The sequence below is a fragment of the Rhinolophus ferrumequinum genome, chromosome 11 (assembly GCF_004115265.2).
Source record: "Rhinolophus ferrumequinum isolate MPI-CBG mRhiFer1 chromosome 11, mRhiFer1_v1.p, whole genome shotgun sequence".
In the NCBI taxonomy this organism is placed as follows: Eukaryota; Metazoa; Chordata; class Mammalia; order Chiroptera; family Rhinolophidae; genus Rhinolophus; species Rhinolophus ferrumequinum.
In genome coordinates this window covers 34961143-34973565 of record NC_046294.1, presented here as the reverse complement: position 1 = coordinate 34973565, position 12423 = coordinate 34961143, and the positions used below count along the sequence as shown (strand labels likewise).

At 46.5% G+C, this 12423-nt stretch overlaps 1 long non-coding RNA gene across 2 annotated transcripts in view; it reads left to right on the top strand.

The window, feature by feature from the left end:
• LOC117031129 (uncharacterized) overlaps positions 1-12423 on the top strand; it is a 25774-nt gene extending 13351 nt beyond the window's left edge. The window contains exons 3-8 of one of the 2 annotated variants that reach the window (XR_004424474.1): positions 4127-4321; positions 5737-5815; positions 8521-8709; positions 10923-11018; positions 11936-12035; positions 12330-12423. This is a non-coding gene — a long non-coding RNA (uncharacterized LOC117031129). The remainder of the gene's footprint in view (positions 1-4126; positions 4322-5736; positions 5816-8520; positions 8710-10922; positions 11019-11935; positions 12036-12329) is intronic. The other variant, XR_004424475.1, reaches the window with a different exon arrangement.

The following is a 12423-nucleotide window of genomic DNA, read 5'->3' as shown; positions in this document are numbered from 1 at the left end:
TTCCATGCTCTTCTAAAAATGCTCAAATTAAATCTAGTTTTGTTGGGGCCTTCTGGGTAAGTGAAAGACATGTCCAGGAAATTCAGACTCCTAAATATATTAGCATCTGAGCTGCCTGATACTAGGCTCCAGAGTCCTTTCTTAGGAAACGCTCGTGAGAAGTTAGTGCTATTGGGAAAAGATCTGGAAGGGTACACGCTGGGATGTTAGTTGGGAATCCCCCAGTGGTGGGAATACAGATGGTTTTTATTTTGTTCTTTATGCTTATCTGCACTTTATTCAGTTTTTACAGTGAGCATGTATTAATTTTCTTGTTTGTTTTTAGCTTTTCAGTGAAGTATAACCTACAAATGGAAAAGCATGCAAATTTTAAGCAAGCAGATTGGATTTATATATTTGTACATGGATAACCTTTACCCAGATTAAGAGATACATTATCAAAACCCCCCAAATTCCCTTGTGTCCCTTCCTAGAACCCTCCCTGCTCACCCCCACGGCCCCCCAGGAGCAATTGTTCTATCACCATAGATTACTGTTGCCTATTCTTGTACTTCATATACTCGTAAAGGAATCATACAGAATATCTTCTTTTGTATTTGGACCCTTGTTCAACATTATTGTTTTAAGTTGATGTGTATAAATACATAAAAACTCACCAATCTGTTCCGTTGTTGTGTGTAGCAGAAGTCTGTTCTTTTCATTGGTGTATAGTATTCTATTGTGTGAATATATTACAGGTATACATTTTTATAATCAGAAAAATATTTACTAAAATGATTAAATATAGACATGGAAACCTCTTCCTTGCTCAGGCCAAGGAGGCATTTAAACTGCAACATAATCCTCAGAGTACATGGATTAAGACAGCTCTGCAGGTCTTCGCTTAGGCACAGAGGCACAGGGCCTTTGAAAGGGGAGGAGGAGTTAGCTGATTGTTGGACAGCTAGTTCTGGCTCTCCCACTGGTTGTGTGCCCTTGGGGCGTCAGTTAAATCACTTGTTCTCACTGAGCCTCAGTTTTCTCATCTGTGAAATGTGTAGAGTTAGCAGATTGAGAGGAAAAAAAGAAAGCCAGAACATCCAGTTAAATTTGAATTGCAGATAACAATGTGACAGAAACAAGTCAGAGATAAGTGAGAGGGTCAGGAGATCAGTCAGAGTGAGAGAAGGGGCTTGACTTCACAGCCATCCCGGAACCATCGGTTCAGCACAAACTTGAGAAGGGCTTGGTCCTTGCGGGAACTTTCTCCCTGAGGACAGAGCCCTGAGTCTGTGAGGGGAGGGAAGCCTATGCCTGGCTTTGTGAAGCTACCTGTCCCCCAGTCCAAGTGGGTGGGAGAGCTTTAACTTTTGCTACTGTTTTCAGCCTGAAACACACAGTGGAACTAAGGAAGACCCCACTCTGAGACTCAGATGAATCTTTTTCACCTGTAATAGGACAAGTTCAAAGGGCGCTTGTGAAATCATGTCTCGATTTGTGTCACACGTCCCCTTCAACGTTTGTGAGCATTTTAGATTCTTTTTTTTCACAGATCAGGCATTTCATTAGGTTTCTCATAATAAATTTAAAACACCAGTTTGTGAAGTTAAACCCCATTTGTGAGAGCAAACACAGAGCGGAGGTAGCCCTGGAGCTGAGGAACAGCTTTGGTTTTTGGCAGAATTTGTGAGTCCATGACTTTCTGATCAATTTTGTGCTGCTCTGTAATTTCGTATTTCTCTGTGTCAAAGATCTCAACCTCCTGGTGTCTGGGCTGACGCAACTTCTTCTTCTTGAAGAAAGCACCAGGGAGATGTTTGGGGATTTGCACACCACTGATATTTTAGTGGAGGTGACGGTGACAAATTTCTGGTGTGTTCTACACAGAGGAACGCTTGAGGGACAGGTCCAGTCACAGGTCGCTAGCCACTGCTCAGCTGCTGCAGGAAAACCACCTTCTCGTCTCTATGGCGCCCCGTGAGGATGATCAGAACGGTCCCGGGAGTGATGGTGGCCTCAGGTTCTCTTACTTGTTGACGTGCTGACTGAAGGGCTTCTTGCCGTGGCTCAACAGCTTTCGAGGCACATCTTCAGTAAGAGAGTATCTAGGTATCTTGCGACGTTTAACCACTTGGGTGCCACCATTCCTGTCACCACCAACTGGTTTTGTGACAGTAGCAAGAACCTTCCTTTTCTTTTCAATCCTGGCTGTAGCTGCTGAATTCTTCCTCTTATACGTGGCCTTTCGGGAATACCCGGCGATTCCTCTGACCAGGACAGGGTTTCGGCTGCAGTGGGGCTTCCCCTTCTTACGCATTTGGCCCTGAGGTTATCACCCTTCTTAACCTGCCACCGGCACCAGCTGTCTTGGCTTCAGGTTTCTTCTCCTTATCGGCTGGCTTCTCAGCTTTTTCACCCGCCACCTTGCAAACGGGAAAGAGCTTAGATTCTTAATAGATGCAGTTGATCCTTGTTTTTTTTTTGTGGATTCTGTATTGACAAATTCACCAACTTGCTAAAATGTATTTGTAACCCCCAAGTCAATATGCACTGGACTTTCATGGTCATTCGCTGACATGTGCAGAGTGGAAAGATTTGAGTCGCCCGTCATGCATGTTCCCGGCTGAGGTGGCACGAGGAGATGCTCTGCTTTCTTATTTCAGTTGCACTGTAAACAAGTGTCCTTTCGAGGGGCACTTAGGGCCTTTTTTCTTCTTTTTTTGCATTGTTCTGCTTTTCGTGTGTGTGTGTGATTTTACTGTTTAAAATGTCCCCCAGGCATTGTACTGACTGAGTAGTGCTTCTAAGCATTCGAAGGCTGCGATACGCCTCACAGAGAAAATAATGTGTGTTGGATAAGCTTCGTTCAGGCCGGAGTTATAGTACTTTTGACCTTGAGTTCAATGTTAACGAATCAACAATACACAGCATTTAAATAAGGTGTCTTTAAACAGAAACACACCTAAAACACAGGCTGTATCGATTGGTTGACAAAAATTCTGTGACCAGAGGCTCATAGGAACCTAGGCCTGCATTTCTCCTCGGAGCAGTGGTTCAGTATTTGCTAATGTGCTGTTTGCGGTGACTTTATAAAACGTTAACGACTGGGAATGACAAGAATCGGCTGTACGCGGCCGAACTGTTTTCCCGAGAAGTACAATCAATGCCTACTGTTGCAGGGAGGGTGTAAGAATGCCCGTCTTACTGCACGTCTGCCAGCGTGAGATAGCATCATTTAAAAAAGTCTTTTCTAATTTGATAGGTGAAAAGAGTATCTAATTCTAATTTGTGTTTTCTGATTCTTGGCGAGGTTGAAGGTGTCTCTTAGTTGTTAATGCCCCTTCATTTGTTAATGTCCCTTAGTTCGTTAATGATTGTTCATCACGTTTCAGGACACATTTCCTTGAGTCTTTTCTGTGAGGAAGAAAGGATGCAAGTGCTTCCAGGTTCTCCTGATTGCAGGAAGCCAGGGCTGCCTGTGGCAGAATCACGGGATGTTCTGCAGGGCAGGGAAACCACAGTGGAGTCCCTGGCATGCGTGAGCACTGCGCCAGGCTTCCCTGGGGGGACACAGCCAGCTCTGTGTGATATCAGGGCTTCGACTCATAGTGGTTAGAGCAGAGCTTGCCAGTCAGACTGCCTCGCTTGGTAGAGAAATATCTCCAACCTCCTGATGGGTGATCTTGAGTCGGTTTCTTACTCTGTGCCTCAGTTCTCTCATCTATAATAATGGAGACAATGGTAATACTACTGTGCCCCGCAGAGTCAATGTGCAGATAAAATGAGTTAGTGCCGGGAAATCACTTAGAACAAGGCCCAGCACACTGTGATGGCTCCATATGTGTTGGCCGTTGTTACTAAGTACCAAGAGCCACGGACAAGAGATATGATCCTTGTCCCGGAGAAACCTGTTGGGGAGACAACATGTTCACCCAGGAAATAATCAGAGCTTTTCCCATGTTGGTGGGTGTGGTTTCGTAGGAAGAGCACTGGATGTGGAGGCAGGAATTCTAGTTCTGCTTTCCATTTGCCGATTTCCTGGGCTTCAATCACTTCACCCCTTGGAACCGCAGTGCTCTTGTTAAAAATATAGACAAATGCCTAACTTTGCCAATGCAGCCTCACGTCTCCTGTTTCATCTTCACAGCAGTCATGGGACATCAGTTTTAATGTTCCCGTTTTACTGATGAGGAAACTGCAGCTTAGAGGCTGAGGTGACTAGTAGCCAGTGAGAGGAAGAATTTTTGACTCCTGCCCAGTACTCCTTCCTACCTCGTCACCATCGTCTCTGGTGTGAGGTTTGGTTTGGTTTGGAGGGCTGTCCAGCCCCTGCCAGCTACAGGTCAGTGACCATTTAAAAGTGAGAGGTGTGGGTCAGGGGACCGAATTTGCTTAGTAGGCGCATCTTCATGGTTGGTTAAATCTACAAATTCATCTTGACGCTGTTCCTTGATGCCTTACCTCTTCAGAATGTCACCTCTCCCTTAGTTTCCCCAGAATAAGTGACATTCAGCTGCTATCTATCTCTGCACTGGCTATTTTTCTGGCTGGAGGCTCTTTTGCCTGCCTTTGTGAACAGAATCAATGCATGCTTTCCTCTTCCTCCGCTTTGCTCCTTTCTGGCGTCTTTCCTGAAGCCTCAGTAAAGGAGTCTTCCTCAGGAGTTGCTTTGAACAATTAGGCCAGTCCCATCTTCCATTTGCAGCCACCTGGGCGACCCAATTGCTGAACGTGCCACCTTTACTAGCTGCGCTTTCCTTGGAGAATTAAGTTCCCTCCTTATCCTCCCCCCTCTGATCCTGTGCAAATCAAGCTTCCAGTGTCTAAAACGTTCTCATGACATAACCCGAACCCTTGGGCAAGGTTATACATCACTTTGCTGTTTGACACTTGCAGACCGAATGCCCTGGTTACCTTTCTGGCTCAGTAATACGTGATAAGCGTGGTATTAAGGTGTAGACTTTCTGCTTTCCCTCCAAGACATGGCTGTTTGGTTGTCCCAAGGCTCCCTGTCCTAAGTGCGTAGAATCTGAAATGAACTTTATTTGCTCATGCCGTTACCTTCCGAATGGCAGCTCTAGGACAATGGCCTCCTTAGCTCTATAGCTGTCACGTTAGCTCCTCCCAGGGACTTGGCTTATCAGGGGAGGCAGGGTTATGTGCGGTATCAACAGTCATTCTTTTGCTCTGTTTTTCTCACTGTCTAGTTAATGCTCTTGCCCCATGGCCGGTGTCAGTTTTCTCTGCCTACCAATTTCTGGGCAAATTTAGTGCCAAACTTGAGTCTGTGTGAGGGTGGGTGGGGTGAGTGACCTGAACTCTTCTAAAAAGGCCACTTTGAAAGCCTCAGCTACATTACATCCCCCACCAGGGTCTGGTCGGGTAGCTCCCTCTGCAAATGTCCCGCCTGCTGGTGGAAAGTCTGAGCAGCTGCCGGTTCCTGAGCCAGCCCACAGGGTCCTCCTCTACCATCAGTGGAAACTGCCTTCTCTATCCTTTTGAACTTCGTTCCTCTTCGTGACCATTTTGAAGGTGCTGTGCTCTTTGACGGGAATCCCTCCTTCTGATCATTCATGTAGCAAATATGTGCCATTCATTGTTCTAGGTGCTGGGGATATAGCAGTGAACGAGCCGTGTGTGTGCGCGTGCATGTGTGTGCACATTTGTATAGAAATAAACACATCTGCTAGTAAATAAGAATCAGAACGCGGTAAATGTCATGCAGCTGGAAACTTTTGCTTGTCTTTCAAATTCCAGACCAGGGGCCACCTCATCTACGAAGACTTCCCTGGACCACACGGCTGCTTCAATCCTTTGTTCTTGTGCTGTTCCATAGGTAAGTCTTGACATTGGCTCTTGACATGCTACTTTGTAACATACCGTGTTTCCCCCGGGAATAAAACCGTGTTTCCCCGACAGTCGGCTCTAATGCGTCTTTTGGAGCAAAAATTAATACAAGAACCGGTGTTATATTATATTATATTATGTTATATTATATTATATTATGTTATATTATATTATATTATATTATATTATGTTATATTAAGACCCAGTCTTATAGTAAAATAAGGCCTGGTCTTATATTAATTTTTGCTCCAAAAGACACATTAGAGCTGATTGTCCGGCTAGCTCTTATTTTCGGGGAAACATTCGGTATTTTTCTACAGGCTTATTTCTCACCTGTGAGCTTCTTCAGATCAAAGACGAAGTCTGACCTTCGTTTTTCCAGCATTAGGGAGAGGGTCTGGAACAGTAGGAGTTTAGTAAATGTTTGGTGAATGACCGAGTGAATGAATGAAGCAGTATGTGCTTGCTCCCTTTATAGCCAAAGCTGAATGCCATCTATCAAATTAATTCTGACTTGCAAACATACTGGAAAAGCACAGTATGATGAATGTCATTTGCTCAGCCAAACCCCATTACAAAAGGCCAGGCAACCCCAAATGTAACAGACTCCAAACCCAGAGGAGGGCAAATAACCCTTCTGCTTAGAACCCAAACTGAACCCAAGTACCCGCCATCGATTAGAATTTCCACCTGAAATAAAGTTGTCTTCTCCCCCCACCCCAAACCAAGCCAAATTTCACTTGGTTAACTAGTTACAATGGGAATCAACCCTGTATTTCATTCTAGAACAAAATAAGGAGTTTGAAAATATTTCCAACACTGTTTAAGCCAAAACTTCATTTCCTCTTGTCCTCCTGAGAGTCTGGTTACCTTACAGGTTAAATGATGCCTCATTGACATACTGCTGTAGCTGCAGAGGTGGGTGAGACTGTGTCCGCATTTTCAGAGGGTAACCCTGAAAGCAACCGCCCTTGCACCTGACACTATGTTTGGTGTCACCAGGTGAGGGTGGTTAACGCCTTGTCATCTAAAACTCCCACATCCACAGGGAGCTTTGTGGCCACCAGGACACATTCAGAGCCACCGTCTCATTCTGTCCCAGCAATGACCCTTTGAGCTGGGCCAGCCCAGGATACTATCCCTATTTTAAAGATAAAGAAATGGAGGCCAAAAGAAGATCAATGATCTGCCCAAGTTTACTCATCCAGTTGTCCACGTGGTAGAGACGGGATTCAAACTTAAGTTTTTTTGGTGTTCCAAGTCAATTTCTCTTACATCTGTGACTCAACTGTGTCCTCTGAACGATGGCCAGCTGGGCTCCTCGAGTAGCCAGCCTGCTGCTTCCTGGCATTGGCAGAATTTGGTTCCCCAACTCCATCTACCCCAAGTGAATCTGTGCTCCAAGTTAGAGAAAACTGTTCGATGGGGGCTGTTTTGTCCGATGTCATCAATTCCTCCTGCTTCCTCCCTTCCACTGCCAATGCAAGAAAACCCTGGATAAAACCCTTTGTATAAAAGCCTGGTACAGGGGCTTTTGGGAGGGGTGGGGGAAACTCTACTCTGCAAAGAGCTGCAGCAGCAAAAGCATGACTAACGCCCATTATCCTGAGAATTCCTATCTGGCAGGGGCCCAGGCAGCGATGCCAGCACCCACCCTCGCCCACCCCTGCACCTGCAGTTGCTGCTGGCATTCCCTGAAGGGCCCTGGGGACAAAGGAGAATTGTCCATTACTCTGGCAGGAGGTTGGACACCCCTCCAGTGGGTTGTCTTTGGAGAAAGCAGACTGCAAAGGCTGGGGTGGCGCTGCCCCTGAGTGGGTGCTGCACGCACAGGGGAAGAGGCAGGTGAGTCATCAAAGCCCCAGGCTGGTGGCAGCTGAATTCCCCGGAAGCCCTCACAGTGCACATGGCTGAGTGGCACTCCTGTGGGCAGGAAAGGAGGGCCAGAGAGGGGGAAGGCGGTCTGGCCCCCAGCTCCTCCCTGGGAAACCTGTAGGTCCTTGGAAGTGACAGAAAGTCACAGTGTCATGGGTCTGGAAAGGCCTTTTAGGTGTCCCCTCCCAGTGTCCCTGAGTGTCCCCTAGTAGTCTGAGAGGTGATCTCGGGAGTCACATAGAGAAATATTGAGTTTTAAACTTAATAGTCATGCATTTTAATGTGTCTCTTTTATTTATGGCAAGTCACATACAACTTTTCGATTGATGGCCATGATATAAAGTTTTTAAAAAGTTGACATAAATAAGTTAATTGGTTTAAAGAAAACTACTAAGAGAAGTAACATATTCTAATAGTAAGAGCATGGACTCTGAAGCCAGCCTGCCCGCTTGACACTCCCAGCCAGCTCCACCCTCACTAGCTGTGGGACGGTGGGCAAGTGCTTCGCTGTGATGTAGGTTCCTCGTCTGTAAAAACAGCAGCCGCTTAACAGGGGTGTTTAGACGGTTAAATGAGCGAATACATATGAAGCACTTAGCACACTTCCCAGCTTGTACTAAGCATATTGTAACTTAAATAAAATTAAGTGACTTGGAGGGGGGCGGGTGTATAGGGCCAAGGTCATGGGGATAGTTCAGGACTCTGAAGGTTGGAAGAAGTCTTGGCTTCTGCAGCCCTTCCTGTTACACATGGGGAACCCAGAGGCTCAGAGAGCAGGACGGACATGTCCAAAGTTATAAGCTTGCTGTCTGCTGCCAGGCCGCAGGGGTGGCCACCTCTATGGAGAAAGGCGGAGTGTACCATGGGCCAACATAGTCTTCAAAGGAGGTGACATGGACTTTTCCCCAGAGGAGCCCTAGTCAACCCTGACCCCTCCGACTGATGCAGCCCCCCAGAGCACCCTGAATGCGGATAAACTGACCACAGCTGAAAACCAGAACTACTCGGGTAAGCTCCCCACAGGCCAGGCCAGGCCTGTCTAGTTCACTGATGGCGCCCCAGGGCCTTGCAAAGAGCCTGGCCCAGAGAATCCTCTAGAGGAATGTTTGGTGTCTGACTGACTGAATGAATAAACAAACGAGTGATTCTCCACCATCCCCATTGCATGGACCAGCTGAGCAGCAAGGGGTGTGATCGAGGGTGTGTATGTGAGTCTGTCAGTCTGTGGATGAGGCTGTTGAGCTAGGGGTGGGTAGGAAGGCTGTCCGGTGGGGCTGGAGGATACAGGAGGAAGACGAGGCTGGAAGGAATTCTCGGAAGATAGGCTACCTCTTTCGTGACTATGCGGTTGGTCAAGCCAGGCCTCAGCTCAAGCCTCCCCTTGCTTTTCATTCATCAGAAAATTTCTTATAAGTTTTCTGAGTACTCAGAATAAATCCAGTCCTCACAATTGTCTTCTAGGTGCCACACGAACCAGCGGCCCACTATCCTCTCTCCTGTCACTCTGCTGTCCCTCCAGGGCTGACTATAGCTTTTTTTTTTCCCCCTTTCTAAAATGTTCCAGCATGCTTGGGCCTCAGGGCCTTTGTCCTTGCTGTTCCCTCTGCCTGGAATGCCTTTACCCCAGGCTTTGTGCAGTCCATCTCAAATGTCACACTCTTACCCCCTTGTCCTGCTTTCTTTGTCTTCATGACACTGATCGTTCTTGGTATTCTGTATGTAGTTCTGTCTCCAGGGAGTGTTGCCTGTTTGTTCATTGTTGTCTGCTCAGTACCTTGCACAATGACTGGTGGATGTTTGGTACAGATTGAATATATTTGTTGAATGAATTAGCTCATCTTGAAGCTTTTACCGCTCTGCAGCTTCTGGGTGTGCGGCCTTCTGGGTGTGCCACCCTCAAGGGGCCCTGGTCCTGGCCTAGCTCGCTGGTGACAGCAAGGCCCGGACTTGTACCTCATTAAGCTCACTGGCTCCCTAGGAGAGAGGAGGCCTAGTTTGGCAAGAGGCAGCCCCAGATCCAGGAACTTCTGCCCAAACCGAGGTGTCCCAGTCTGGGAAGTAGATTCCAGCGGGGCAGGGGCAGTCCAGGGAGCACCCTCTGGTAGACCCCTAGGCCAGAGCTGGTAAGGGTGGGGAGCTGGGAAAGGTCAGGATTGAGAAAGCTGTGGTCAGGGTCAGAAAGGTGGGGCTCAGAGAGTGGGTACGGGGATTGGGGGTGGCCAGGAGGGGAAGCGGCTGTGAAGAGCCAACTAGAAGGGAACCTGGGTAGCTGGCATATCTGCAATGATAATGGGATGACACTCATGTGGCTTCTTGTAGGTTTGGTAACTTAGAGCTTCCCCGCTGGCTCTAAGTTACCCCTGAAGGGTCCATTTCCTGGCAAGAACAATGACAACAACAATGTTGAAATATGTAAAGTACCTTCATATCTAGTATTATAACAACCACGTATAGTACATTCACTCAGTCAGTCTGCAAACACTTATTGATCCCTTACCAAGAACCAGGAATTGTAGTTGTTGGCTTAGTTATGTACAGAAAATCTCTACGTTTATAGGGGTTACACTCCTTCAACTAAATCAATTATTTACTAAAATGCATCAGTCATTTATCATCAGTACTAAGAACAGTGCTTGTCACATAGTAGATGCTCAATATTTTTGAATCATGTATTACTATATCGGTTAATCAGTTTCACCATTTAATAAACAAGGAAAAAGCTCAGAAAAACAAGATTTGGAAGTCTGCCCCTCGATGGTTCACTCTTGAGGCTTTGGTCTAAAGCAAAGTTCTAAGACTTGGGGGTTTTGCAGACTGGGAAATTTCTAAACTAAAAATGCCAAAAAACATTAGAGGAAAGCGGTCAAAAGTTGCCAGATTTTTATTTTTCCAAGTAAGGAGATGGAGAAAGATGTCACCAATGATCGTTATTTCACAAAGGGGCATTTTTGACACTCCCACTGGGTGAAGGGTGATCCCAGAATTTTTAAAAAGTTGGGGTACGTGTTGACTCTGTGGGAAAGCAACTACATGATTATATTTCTCCTTTTGCTGAAGACTGACTGGGGAAATCTTCAGTGATCAACATTGAAGGGACCGGCAGGGCCTCAGATGGGCGTTTGGGAGTCTCTGGCTTGGAAGAACCAGGGTTTTAAGTTCTTGCCTCTCCTGATCTCTTTAGTTCCTCTCCCCACTTCTCCTTTCTCACCTCTTTCGTACAGATACACAGAGACACGTTTCAAAGCGCCGAAGAGAAGCGTGCCATGTATCAGAATTGGATCTCAGATGGACCAGAAAGGCGATTTCTCTTATCGCAAGTAGCAAATCCCTACTTCTGAAAAGAAAAGGAGGAGGGGGTGGGGTGGGGGAATGTAGCATCTTTCCCATCTCCCCACCGACCCTCTTTATTATACTCTTAGTATTTGGTTATGATTCCTAGTCATCACATGTAATAACCCTCCCAGTTATTAAATTATACAGACATGCATTCTCTCTGCCAAACAGAATAATTATTTACTAAAAGAAATTAACATATAGAAAAGCCTCAGTTCTATGAAGGCTGAAACTTAGTATAATGAGTTTATTAGTCTTAAAAGAAGCGCAGACAGGCTTTTTTTTGGTGTGGGGGGGAGTGAAATAAATATACTGATTACAGTGAAGCCCATCGTGCTGGCATTGTGCCATTTGTTATTTCTTTAATAAACACAGCTCGAGTTGTTTATCTGTTTTCAGTGTAATTTATCAAGGCTCCCCTTCGCAATTAACAGCCATGGTAGGGGTGGGTGGGGGTGGAAATGGAAAGAACATGTTCTTACCAGCCTCCTCCTCCAGGTCCCCAAAGTTGCCCATTTGGGGCCTTTATGATTTGACAAGCCTGCCAGTCAGCAGGCCTGGTGTTGACAATATACTTGTCACTCAGAGAGGCATCTCCAGGACATCAGCCTTAGCAGGGAGGGGAGCCAGTCAGGGGGAAACAATTACACACATTTAAACTCTCTGGAGCCGCTGCCACAACCTGGCAGAAGGATAACGGTCTGCCTTCCACCCCTTTCTCTAGGGGCAACAGGCCCTCTTGCCATATGTCTTCCGGAGGAATCCCCAAGTTATTTAAGCATCTTTGAAATGGTCTCATGGACACGTGATTGGGAGACAGGATTTATCGGTAATGATGCCTGAAAATTCTTTATTTTTCATGGTACCCACTAAGCCACTCAATCTCCCACATTTATTTTAGCTGGTGATTTAGGGACTGTGTCAAACGTTCACCAAAGGACATTCGGATCATTCATTCACGCGACAAGCTTGTATATACATTGCAGTACTGGGAGCTCGCGGTAAACTTTGTTCATTCATTAAAAATATATATATTGAACATCTACTGTGTGTCAGGCACTGGGACAGGGAGCTGAACAAGGCCGATGAGGTTCGTGCTGTCGTGGAACTGGCCTTCGGGATGGGTGGGGGAAGGGATGTGGCAGCCATGCCCTGGCCGTCGCAGCCTGTGTAATTCCCACCTCCTGAGTGTGGGCTGGACCTAGTGACTCCCTTCTAAGACACAGAATACAGCCAAAGTGGTGGGATGTCACTTACAATTTGGTTACAAAAGAGTGTGATTTCCTTCTTGCTAGCTCTCTCCCTTGCCCTCTTGCTCACTCTGATGAAGTGAGCCTCCAGTCTTGGAGAAGCGCTATGGAGAGACCTACACAGCAGAACTGAAGGCGC